This window comes from Pinus tabuliformis, chromosome 7 (assembly GCF_031772625.1).
Source record: "Pinus tabuliformis cultivar Carrire ecotype Pingquan chromosome 7, CPIR1, whole genome shotgun sequence".
NCBI lineage: Eukaryota > Viridiplantae > Streptophyta > Pinopsida > Pinales > Pinaceae > Pinus > Pinus tabuliformis.
Window position 1 is genome coordinate 1,776,673,542 of NC_142293.1, and position 13,617 is coordinate 1,776,687,158.

Genomic DNA, 13,617 nt, shown 5'->3' on the forward strand with positions numbered 1-13,617 from the left:
CAGTTGAGGAGAGGAGGGGAGACTGCAATAGAAATAATGTGCAAAGGTGAAGTTCGTGATTTTTTATTTGTTGTTTCCTACATGTTTTGTTATTGCTGAGTTTGAACATGACCATGCTTTGTGTTGTACTCATTTTCCTTTGTTTTGTATTTTTTTCTCATTTCTTGTAGTTTGGTATTTGGTTCTGTTTGTTGGATGTTCAAAAGGAAAGGAAGGGAGCAGGGAGAGAAAATGAAAGTGACGAGATGGAGGTTATCATTCATAAATAAAGGTGAATCACCTTAACTATACACCATGCACTTCACTCACAATTATCTTTTGCTCATTTGTGACACCTTTTACTTGTTTTTCAATTTATCATATGTTTTATACGTGATCTCATATATATTGATACACTTTGTGTAGCAAGTGATTACGACTGTATAGTCCATGAAGGTCAAGTGGTGAAGATACCCTAGACATTCTACAAAAGCAGGGTGAGCCATAATTTTTTCCTACATAATAATATTGTGGTTTAAGACACTGAAATATTTGTTGTTTATGCAACGATTTATCCTTTTGTCATGGCTTCAGGGTAGTATGATCTTGTTAATGGGTGTGAGGTTTGAGATTTTCCGAGAACTTTGATATGAAATAAAGGGAAAAGTTACACTGGGGTTCACATTTTTAGAGCTTATTGTTCATGCTTGTTGCTGCTATAACATTAGCCGAGGGTGAGCAAGTATGTGTATGGTTAATTCATTGCTTTGTATAATTGTGATTCAATTTTTCTCATGGTTTATTCATAATCTCATATATAATTTTTTTTTGTGCCGTGAGTGACTACATAAATAGTGTCTATTATTTAATTTCTCTCATGGTTTATTCGTGTTCTCATATATAATATTGATTTGTGTACTAAGTGACTACAATTGTAGTGTAGTGTCTGGGATGGTCAAGTGGAGAAGATACCTTAGGCAATACAAATGCAACATAGAGGATGAGTGAGTCATGTTTTCATTTTCTTAAAAAAATTACCTCTTATGAAAACATTGTTTGTATTATTCCTAGTAGAAGTACATTTAGTTTAGAAAATCTATATTTTCTTGAGGTATAGCATGTAATATAACTAGACTTGGACTAAGTTGCGTGACAAGTTCATGAATTGTGACTCTCTAGTTTAATATATTTTAGAAATATAATATTTTTTGTGTATCTATTGCAGATGGATTTTTAAAGGGAGCATGAATACGTGTAATACAAAATGGACTCTCCCCTTTTATATAGAAATCTTATTATTATGATTAATTATTGCATTTAACTCTCCAGTGTAACTTATACAACGATTGTAATATCTTATTTTCTATCTGTTGTAGATGGCTTATTCTGATGAGTGCGAGCAAGTGGAATACAAAAGGTTGTCCATAGTTATAAAACAAACTCTTGGGAAGGTGTGTTTCTTATTATGAATAATTATTGGTTTTGAAATATGCTTACCATTACTAACTGTGTGCATTTTAACCTTTTTTAGCCCATATTTTTTCCTTTCAGCGGAGGAGAGCACACTGTAGGAGAGATGATGTGCAGAGGGGATGTTTGCAAATTTTTTTTGTTGCATGGCCATGCTTTGTGTTGTACTTGTTTTTTTTTTTTTTTAATTGTTTTTTGTAGTTTGGTCTTGATTTCTTTTTTTTTGGGTGAGTTGTACTTGTTTTCCTTTGTTTTGTTCACATTTTTTGTACTTTTGTCTTGGTTTTGTTTGTTGGATGCGGAAACGGAAATGAAGGAAGCAGGCATGGAAATGGAGATTATTGTTCATAAATGAAGGTGATTCAATGTACCTATATACAATGCACTTATGTTAAAAGTATCTTTTACTAATTTGTGGCTCCAATTGTTTGCTTTTCAATTTATTATATATTTTATCTCTGGTCTCATAATGAACTATATTGATCTTTTTTATCTAGTGAAGAACTACAATTGTATAGTCTACGAAGGCGAAATGGTGAAGATGCACTAAACATTTTATAAATGTGGCACAAAGGATGGGTGAGGCATATTTTTCTCCTATAAGATATTTTTGTCCTTTAATATACTGAAATATTTGTTGTTTGCACAATGATTTATCATTTTGCCATGGTTTCGAGGTAGTATGATTTTGTTCATGGGTGTGAGATTCAAGATTTTTTCTAGTAATTTGATATGAAATAAATGGAAAAGTTATACTGGGGTTTACATGTTCATTGTTTGTTGGTCATGATTTTTGCTGCTATAATATTAGCCAAGGGAGGACATGTATGTGTATGGTTAATTCATCGCTTTGTATGTACGTTATTTAAGCTTTTGTGGTTTAGTTGTGATATCATATATAATATTACTTTGTGTAGTGAGTGACTACAATTGTATTGTCTTGGAGGATTGAGTGGAGAAGGTACCCTAGGCTTTGTAGATGAAGCGTAGAGAGCAGGATGGTTAGGTTGAGTAAGCACCACCTTTTCCATCCGACCTGACACCCAACTACCAACAATGCCATGCATTAAATGCCAATCCCGCAGGCTCACTCTGCATTTTTAATCGAGCATCATGTCCTCTTCGTGTTTGAACAAGCACTCTCCTTCCCCTCTCCCCAGCATTGTATGTTGCCTGAGTGCCCATGTTGGCGAGGTAGCTGTAGATGGCTTCAAATGAGTCCATCTAGTGTAGTGGGCAATGAAAAAAGCATCGCCTGTAAACAATGATGAACTCTGGTAGTGGAGGGAATGGGTATTTGGAATATTCAAAGGACATGGTAGCGCAGAGGAGGTAAGCATTAATATTCTTCATGTCTGTTTTTCTCTCATTTTCTATTGTACTTCATATCAACTTGTTGTATTCCTCTGTTTCAGTCTACACCACAACAACTAGTATGCCTCTCTCCTCTAGTCAGTCTACTGAACCTGTTGAGAAATCGGGAGGCTTGCAATTTGGACTAGATTTCTCTTTCTTTGATAATTGCTTTTTGAAGTTTGGTGGTCTTTTATTAATTTTTATCATATTCATTCATTAAACAGTTTCCAAAAATGTAAACATGAAGATCACAAGAAAATAATGAACCAAGATATAGGCTCCAAGTTAGGGAAAAACCCCTCCAAGGGGAAGTCCCAGAGAAATTCTCCTTCTACAATTAGATCAAAATGATATATCCAAGACCCATGACCAAGTCAAACCCTCTAGATGCCAAGTCAAACCCTCCTTCTGCACAACAAATCCATGAGCAACAAGAGACCAACAACAAATCCTCAAAAGGAGTTATGATAAAGGTAGAACTTCCACAAACCATTCTTTAATTTCAGACTTCGACCCTCCTTGTGCTCTGAAATTTCAGAACCAATCAAGCGAATTGTGTGTATCGAAATGATCTCATATTTCCCTTTATTTATATTGTCCAGAGGAGTTCGAATAGACATGTCCTTTAGAACAGGGCTGACTTGACATCTAGAGGCATTTTGACCGAAAATTACATCTAAAAAATTATTTTCTCTTTTTTTCTTTACAAGAAGTCCAAATAGGACTTTGACTCAACAAATCCTAGAAGCATGAAGAACATGCTTAACTAATAAAAATATTAATAATAAAAATTCTTTTTCTTCTTTTTGCTTTTACATAAAATTACAATTTCCAACACTCCCCCTTAACGAGGGAGGTATTCATAATTATAGAACCGATACGAGGATACTCTCAAATTGAATATTCTTATAAAAAGAGTCAGATTGATAAGTCATCTTCAAGTATCAACATCATCACCAACATTGTGAAATAGCTGTGAAAATTCTTGAATCTAACACATCAGAAACCCCTACTACAATTACTGGTTTACAATCTCCTACTTCTTGTTTACATTAACAAGTTATTTAATTACATAAACATTGAAGTAAACACTATTGCAGCGTTCACAAATATACAGATCATGCATTGAAATAAACTGAGACAATAACATAAGGGACATCGTTATGTTTGGACAATTGTCCCCGGAAAAACCCAATTCGGGAAAACCGGTGCAGCATATAGAGGGTTTGTATTATTAAACAGATTTCATGAATACAACTAGGGTGCCAGAAATGGCTCACCCAAGAGAGAATATCCTCGACAGTAGTACCTCTATTCGGAGACAGATATTCCGGCAAATCAACAAACGAATGATCAAATCCCACAACGACTCCAGCTGTTCGCTATGCTGGACAGTAGAAGTTGCTCCAAGCACTGTTCTGGAACTACGTCACTCCTCTAGGAGCTGCGCCACCCTCTCCCGGCTCAGAATCTGCTGATCTACTCCCAGTCTGCCCCACAGTCACCCCAGCGCTGCTTCTGAGGCCCAACGTCAGCCTTTGCAACTTTTGCGTCTTACTGCGTCAGCCCTCTACGTCCTCTGCGTCAGCCCTTCTAGGGCCTGCGCTATCTCTCCCGGCATTGCGCTATCTCTCCCGTCATTGGGCTGCGTCTCTGCTATGTATTCTTCAGCCTCAGATGAAAATCCCTTGCTGAACTGCCCCTTGCTGCAACTCTGATCACTAACTCGATTTCCTCAGCAAACCTTGCCCTAGAAAATCGAATTTTTTGATCACTTGGTGTGTCTCCAATTGACCCTCAAGCCTCTTCTTATACTTTTCTTGTTGACGAATCAACGACCGAGATTAAGTCCCTAATCAATGGCTAATATTAGAACTAGCTTGATCCTCGTCACTTAGAACTTTCTCACCCATATTTTATTAATACACATTAATATTTTTATTTTCCTAAGTTTAGACTTAGGAACCCATTAAAAATATTAATTATTTTAATAACTCTTCATTTGGGTGGAATTTCTCCAAACGATTTCTGGGTCTTGGAGATCTCATGTGCCTTAGCCTCTCCACCAAATTTCATGGCTAGAGCACATTTGATGCTACCCAAAATCAACACTCCCTCTTAGCAATGAATGTTCTCTAGCAATGCTTCACCATAGAAGCATCACACTGATCCTCTGCATCGGTTCTTTGTGCTTATGCTTGGCCTACTGCCCTACATCCACTGCACTACTGCTTCCTGTACTGCTTCCCATGACACTGCCACTGCTACATCTGTACTGCAGCTCCCTGTCAAAATGCTGCCTCATGCTGCCCATAGCACTGCCACTGCTGCATTGCAACTCAGTTACCGAGAAGTAAGTAACTGACTTCACCCAAACACTGACATCCTGGTCAGTCTGGAAGCCTCGCGATGCTGAAGCTACCTCTGTTGTTATCCTGTGCTCCCTCTGCTGCCATTTCGCTACTGCAACCTCTTATATGCCTCTCGCACTGCTTCAACCTCCACTGCGCTGCTACAGATTTCTGCACTCTAGCACTGCCTTGCCACTCCATCACACCTTGCTCCACCTGACACCTGCCATCATGCTACTGTCTTTAAGGGCTTCCGTAGCCGGATGTGATCCAAGAGTTTGGGCACCTCAAGGATCCTGGCCCCTCATGTAGTCTTCTCGACTACAACTCCATGTCTCCCCACTTCTTCTCTAGAGGCGCATGAGCACTCATGGCACAATTGTCATCAGTTTCGACATCCTTCTCCGCCTTTGCTAGAGCAGCCTTTGAGTCGGAAGCTTCTCCCTTGCCTTTCTTCTTGGGGCACTGAGAGGCATAATGTCCTAGCTCCCCACAGTTGAAGCACTTGACCTTGGAGATGTCTTTCTTCTTCCTCTTTTGTAGCCCCTGTTGTCCCGTTGATGCAAGAGTTGCATCCTCCTCCTCCCCCTCCTTGCTTCGAACTCCCATACCGCTACTCCCCGCCTTGGTTAGTCTCCTGAGCTCTTCCTATCGAAGAGTAGCCCACATCTCCTCTCAACTGGGGAGAGTTTCTCTGCCCACAATACTTTGGACAAACGCCTCCCACTCCTCGGATACTACATTCATGGCAGTCCTGACTAAGAACTCTGGCATTGGAGTAGACCCCATGGAAGTACGCTGGTCGCGAATCCCCTGCAACCTGAGAAGGAAGGGATGTATCTCCTCTCCTTTCTGCATCTGATATGACCTTAATTGATTCTCCAATAACATCTTCTGCTGCACGGAAGAGCCCTGGTATAAGGTGGTCAGGGTGTCCCACACCTCCTTTGTTGTTGTCTTCTGAGCAATATGTGGTATGACATGATCCTTGACCTTGTCTAGGATCATGCATTTCGCCTTTACTTGGGGCTTCGCATACTTCTCTACTGCATTAGCGTCAACTGGGACAACTACTACTTTCAAGGCATAGTCCTTGATGCAATGTTTCTCCATGATTGCCAAGATCCTGGCCTTCTAGATGACAAAATTGGAGGCCTTGTCCAATCTGCCCTAATCCCTCAATCCGTTCACTATCATCTCTTCTCCCCTTCTCTAGACTCCCTTTGAATCCTGATTTCCCTCTTAGAAATCCTCCAACCAATCGTCGAATCACTCCTCTCCAATCCTCCTTTGTCGATGCAACCCAAATCTAGATTTCTTGGCTAGAAATCTGTCGAGGTAGTGCTTCCATCTACCTTGGTTCAATCTCCTTAGACACTGTTCTACATCGAGAAAAACATCGTCCCACCAGCTCCACAAATCAAAATCTGTACAGCTCCCTTAGCCCCGACAACTTAAAGAATCTGAGCCATTCAAGCTCTACGCAAACTCTACGTGGGTTGAATCTGCTTCTCCTGGCCAACTGCATCAATCCTTCTTGGCTCAGAAAGATGGCGTGGCTCTTTGTGAGCCTGATCTTCCCTCCTTTGCCTTTGCGCTGGCCTTGATGGCTGACGCAGCTATTGCGTGGGATTCTCCCAGCTACTCCATCTTCCTCTCCCGGTTCAGAATGCCGACGTAGGCAATGCGTGAGCCTATGCATCACCTCTTTTGCATGGCATCACTCCTTCTGCATCTCCGACTCTGGAACAACGCTGCCTCTTGGGACAGCTGCTTCTCTGCTGCAAATTCTCAAATTTCTCAGTTGGTGTCATAAGTCGTCTATGATCTGCAATCGCTCTGATCTGATACCATGTGAAAATTCCTGAATCTAACACATCAGAAACCGCCACTGCAATTACTGGTTTACATTAACAAGTTATTTAATTACATAAACATCGAAGTAAACACTATTGCAGGCTGTAGCCTTCACAAATATACAGATCATGCACTGAAATAAACTGAGACAATAACACAAGGGACAACGTTATTTTTGGACAATTGTCCCCGGAAAAACCCAATTCGGGAAAACCGGTGCAACATATAGAGGGTTTGTATTATTAAGCATATTTCATGAATACAACTAGGGTGCCTTTAATGGCTCACCCAACAGAGAATACAGATATTTCGACAAATCAACAAACGGATGATCAAACCCCACAACGACTTCGACTGTTCCTTATGCTAGACAACGAAAGCTGCTGCAAGCACTGTCCTGGAACTGCGTCACTCCTCCAGGAGCTACGTCATCCTCTCCTGGCTTAGAATCTGTTGATCTGCTCCTAGTCTGCCCCATAAAATCTCCCCAGCACTGCCTCTGAGGCCCAAGGTCCCACTGCATCAACCCTCTGCGTCCTCTGCATCAACTTTACGGTATCTGCGTCAGCCCTTCTAGGGCATGCGCTGTCATTCTCGGCACTGCGTTGCCTCTCTGCTATGTATTCTTCAACTTCGGATGAAAATCCCTTGCTGAACTGCCCCTTGCTGCAACTTTGATCACTAACTTGATTTCCTCAGCAAACCTCGCTCCAAAAAATCGAATTCTTTGATCACTTGGTGTGTCTCGAACTGACCCTCAAGCCTCCTCTTATACTTTTCCTGTTGACGAATCAACGACCGGGATTAAGTCCCTAATCAACGGCTAAGATTAGAACTAGCTTGATCCTCATCACTTAGAACTTTCTCACCCATATTTTATTAATACACATTAATATTTTTATTTTCCAAAGTTTAGACTTAGGAACTCTTTAAAAATATTAATTATTTCAATAACTCTTCATTCGAGTGGAATTTCTCCAAACGATTTTTGGGTCTTGGAGATCTCATGTGCCTTAGCCTCTCCACCAAATTTCATGGTTAGAGCACATCCGATGCTACCCAAAATCAACAATAGTGACATAGCAAGGCCTTGACTAACAAGCTCTAACTGTCCACAAAATTAGAGCACAATGTTGGGAGGCTTTACGTGGGACACCACACTAGCTTTCAAGGCACATATCTCATCTGGATGTTCACCAAGTATGCACTTCTAGGACTATTCTTATTTTGGATTCCCAATTCTCAAAAAATATCGGTCTTCTTTGACCACTCTTCTCTTGGATACCCTATCCAATCCTCAAAGAGTATCGGTACACGGGACTATTTCTATCTTGGATTCCCAATCCTCAAGAAGTATCGGTCCCAAATGCTTATCCAACCCTCCATTTTCCCTACCAATCCCTTCACTAGATGTATCACTGTTAGTCCTGGCCTAGTGTATGACACATGGAGAATATGGTGCTCATCACTCCCTCTCAATCAGGCAGGAAATCCTTACTCCCTCTCAACTAGGGAGACAACCATAATCATTAGTTGGTCTCATACCTCATCAATACATCAACTACCTGTTCTTTCGTGGAGATATGGTTATAGTTGCAGGGATCCTTTCTCGCATTTCATCATAGTTGGGCTTCGATCTTTCATATTCTATCTTCATGACAATACTTCTCAACTCTTAACAACATCACACCATATCAAACTTCAACCTTTTTGGTTCTTTACAATCTTCATGCAACTTTGTCATCAAACAATTTCATCTATCATCTTCAAAGACCCAAACTTCATTACAACTGCTAGCACATGTCTTCTTTCCTTCATAACGGAGTTCTGCCTTATACTCTTCAATAAGTCATATCAACTTTCCAAATATCAATTATGCTCTCATGCTCTTCCAAGTCATCATTAGTGCTATCCATTCAATCCATGTACTTTTTAAATTGAATCGAGCAACTGCTGGTACAATATCATCAAACAAGTTATGTCAATGACTATCTTTCCAACTTCTTTGCATTCTTCTGCAGTATGTCCTTCCAGGGAGGAGTCAAATCATATCTCATACAAATCATCAATATTGGAGTTACCAAATCACAATGGCGTCAAATCAAGGTGTGAGATTCTTTTTATCAAATTTTGCTACTTGCTCCTTCTGAGATCAATATTCCTTCGCATGGTCTATCCTTATACTGCAACAAATTTCTGCTTCATGCTCTTCAACTTTCAATCATCAATCAATGTGTTTCTAGAACAAACCAATTAACAAGCTTCAATATCATAACCATCGGGGTATTTCTAGCTCCCTCTTTCCAATTGAGGTTAGTGAATCTTCTTGCCATCTGATAGTCTTCTTTTATGCATACATCATGACACAATACTTGCCATTCTTAAGAACTAGGTTCCTTTTCCTTACAGAGTAGAGACAATCAGTTAGGGTTTATACTTCTAGGGTTTCTTCCTTTTATTCCAGACCATGCTAGGGTTTACAAACCCTAGATGCCAAGCCTTGTTACTTAGAAGCTGTAAAGTTCTACAACCACACAAGAAGGTCAATTGCAACACCCTAAATTCTTGAGGTCTTCAAGATCTGTTCTGAAAAGAATATCAAATTCTATACAAACCCTAGAAACTTATTAAGAGTTGTTATCCAAGCATTGCAAAATCAGCTGACTGCAAAACCCTAATGATTTTTCTTGATATACATTTTATCCATATGGATTGATTACATGACCTAGTCTTTCTATGCAACACAATCTCTTACATGTTACTGTCTCTAATTTATGTAGACCCTTTCTATGATCATCACCATGACCTAAAACATTATAAGCAATTGACATAGGTCACAGGAATTATACGTACCTCTTAGATTTTACCTATCCTCTTTTGCAAAGACATGGTCTTTGACATTATCAACTTCATTTAGAGACAACTTCTTACTGTTAAATTTTTATCTAGGGCATACCTTAGAATAATTTTCAGGTTTTTTTGACAACATTAAACCATTATTAGCATTATCTAATTACTTCATACAATTACAAGAAAATTATTCATAAGCATGAAAGAACAGTAGAGAAATCACAGTAGAGATATCAAGAAATCATGAGACACGAAACACAGAAATTAGGCACTCAGCTAGGGCAAAACCCACAAGGGAAAAATCCAGAAAAGTCTTTCCTTATGAGAGAGAATTCAAAGTCCATAAAAAATATCCATGACAACTAACCATAACAATGTCAAGAAACAAGCCTCCACTCTTTCCCTTAATTTCGCCCTCCTCCTTGTTGGAAAATATGGAGACTTGGTAATTATAACTTATTTTCCTTAGCTTGATAATTACCTGTGGCAAAACCCCTCCAATGTTTAGGGTTTTACTTTAATTGATTTCCCTTATTATGACATTATCTTGTGATATTTAATTTTTAGTTCTTCCAAATTATCTTGTTCTTATCATCAAGACTAATGCCAATCAAAAAACAAAAGAGGACACAAGGTGTAGGCACACAGTTAGGGAAAAATCCTTAGGTAGGGGAAACCCAGTCAAGAAATCTTCCTTCAGTAGATTCAAACCAAGTTGAGATGACCAAGAACCTTAATACCTATACCAAGGACACCTTCCATCCATCAATTCAGCCTTGTTCCTAAGTGACACATCATGCTTTGGTTCTACAGTCATATCATACTTCAGTCTTGTAGTCATAACTTATTTTAGTCCTGTGATCATAACAAGCTTTAGTCTTGTACTCTTGTCAAGCTTTGGTCTTGTATTCATGCTATGATTTGATCCTGTGGTCTTGTTATGCCTCAATCTTGTATTCATCCCATGTTTCAGTCCCACAATCTTGTCATACTTCGATTTGCAATAACTTAGTGCCTCGGTCCTCCATTACTTTGATCTTGTAGATAATGCGAATCATCCCAACTTCACTGTCTTGTTCTATGTATCCGAAGTTCTGTGTTATCACCTTTGGGTCGAGTTCACATGGGTATTTATAGTTGTTTCTGACTGTAAATGAGGCCAACATGAATAATTAGGTGGAGCCGACTTATAGAAGATCAACTTTGAGGCCGACTCGTAAGGTGACTCGATGGAGGAGGTTTTGACATGACAAAATAGATTTTTATCTTTGACACCATGAACCCAAGAAGGGTTTCTTACATAATAAATTTGACTTTGACTTAAACAAAAGTCCTATAACACTCAATGGGTACTTTGACCTATTGACCATTGACCCAGGCATGAAACACATGCTTTAATAAGTCAATAAAAATTCCTTTTTTTATAAATAATTTATCTTTTCTTTCTTTGAATAGATACATGACTCGAACTCAATTATGAACACTGACACTAGTTACATTCTTCAACACTAAATCTTAACTAGGGAGGTATTCATAATTACATACATAGAGGTACATGGAAGATCTCAAAATGATATGAACTACGAAGAGTTATAGCACACTCAGTACTACAGACTAGATACGTGACCAAGGTATTCTATTTGGGTGGGATTAAGGGGGCTCAAGCTTTAGCCAATCTAGGTACCATCAGGCTTTTAAGTTCTACCACCAACCTACGGATCTAGGTGCGTATCCAAGGTCAGAGCTCCATGACCAACACCACCCTCCCTCTTTGGGATCTAGACATCAAGACATAGGTTGACCAAATGTCCTCCCAATCATTTTGCCATAAGATGCTTCATCTCTCCTTATAACCCAAACTAGATATATCCATTTGTCCAAGCATGCTTCCAAAGTGTTCAATCTTCTAGTGGAGAGATTTACATGTACAAACACAACCTCAATCGGTAATAAACTTTCAAATATATATACAAGTAAATACAAACCTTCGGGGTCCTCAATAATTCTGATGCATCTTGTATCATCATCAAATTATCCATATATAACTTGTCGGAAGCTTTCTTCTTTTATTTCATCAACCAAACATCGTCATTACTTAGCAAATCCATTTGTAATACTTTCATTAATTCTTTCTTTAATGTCATAATATGCCCTTTCGTCTAACCATGCTCCCTCTTAGCTTAGGGAGATCAACAACTTGCTCATCATTACTATAGGATATGTTCAATTACAAACATCTTGAAGATCATGTACCTGCAAAAACCTTAATATCAATTACAACCAAATACAAACATATAGAAGCGTCAAATCACTCAAACTTTAGACATCAAGTACCTAAACTTGGTTTATAATCAACAAAAATTACATCTTTTTACATACTAGACTTCAACATCTTGCTAGGGTTTTGTCACAAACCCTAGACTTCATCATCAAGACTTAAAGCAACTCAATCAAGATATCAGTCTCATTATATCTAGGTCTTCAATATTACTTTCAAAGTTATATGAAAAACTCTACTATGATTTATTGCAAACCCTAGATTTTCATCATCAAAGTTAAATCATATCAATAATTGAAAACAATATCATCATCTCCTAGAATATCAATCTCTACTAGGGTTTTATAGACCCTAGATTTTACAAACTAAAACATGAGTATCAATTAAGTTAGCATACCCGCATATACATATCTAGGATGCATTTCATATTAATATTTACTAGGTAAACCCAAGACACAAACAATGATACAACAAAGTTAGATATACAATAATTTTAATCAAGCTAGGGCTTCAATTATGCGGAAAAATACACACCTTGGGATTTCTTCCTAGGACCTCATTTTAGCTAATATAAGGGTCTTGCTCATAAACCCTAATTCACCAAACCCGAATTCACCAAACCCTAAAGATCTAGGGTTTCAATACATAACTTAGACATTAACAACAAACCCTAAAGAACTAGGGTTTCTATCATAACAATACCAAAACCCTAAACATCAAAAGAATAGGATTTCTAGACTTCATCAACAACCCTAAGTAGACTAGGGTTTCATAATCAATATTGACATACCCTTAGCAATAAGAGGCTAGGGTTTTATAGTGAACCCTAAAGGTTAGGGTTTCACAAGAATGATCAAAATGATAGAATGACGAGGGTAGATTTAATCTAATGATTAATCACCCTAACAAGAATCTTTAAGATTCAAAACCCTAGACATAGTGATGTCAGTAATGTAAAGAAAATTTCAAAAGAGAATGAACATACCTTTCTGTTGAGAAATCAGGGAAGAATAGTTAGGGCTTCTCATTAAAATGATTTCTCTAATACATGGCAATTTCTTGTGATTAGTTTTACTTTCTACTTCTTAGTTATTACATGTTTATCATCAAGACAATTGCCAAATCTTCAAAGACACCAAAAGAACACAAAATGTAGGCGCACTCAGCCAAGGCAAAACCCCCAGAGGGGAAAACCCAGTGAAACTCTTCCACTATAGATTTATATCAAATTGAAACAAACTTGACCCTTAGACCAAAGACAAAAGTTCCCTCCATTTTCCAAGTCAATTCTTCTTTCCTGTAGCTGCTGTAATTTCGTCCTAGCATCCTTAGTCCTTGTAACTGGCTTCAAAATGACAAGAATGACAAATAGAAACTTCATGACATGCTCCTTTCATCTTCGCTAGCAAATTTTCTTCTTTTCTTGCCCTTTACATTCCTTATTATTTTATTTGAATTGTAGATTGAAACTTGAAA

The 13,617-nt window shown here is 38.5% G+C and overlaps 1 long non-coding RNA gene across 1 annotated transcript in view; it reads left to right on the forward strand.

The window, feature by feature from the left end:
* Positions 1-13,617, forward strand: part of LOC149255456 (uncharacterized) — a 51,428-nt gene that overhangs the window by 3,987 nt on the left and 33,824 nt on the right. The window contains exons 9-15 of the long non-coding RNA XR_016267245.1: positions 4-271; positions 406-476; positions 923-983; positions 1,205-1,233; positions 1,356-1,430; positions 1,531-1,806; positions 1,947-2,028. This is a non-coding gene — a long non-coding RNA (uncharacterized LOC149255456). The remainder of the gene's footprint in view (positions 1-3; positions 272-405; positions 477-922; positions 984-1,204; positions 1,234-1,355; positions 1,431-1,530; positions 1,807-1,946; positions 2,029-13,617) is intronic.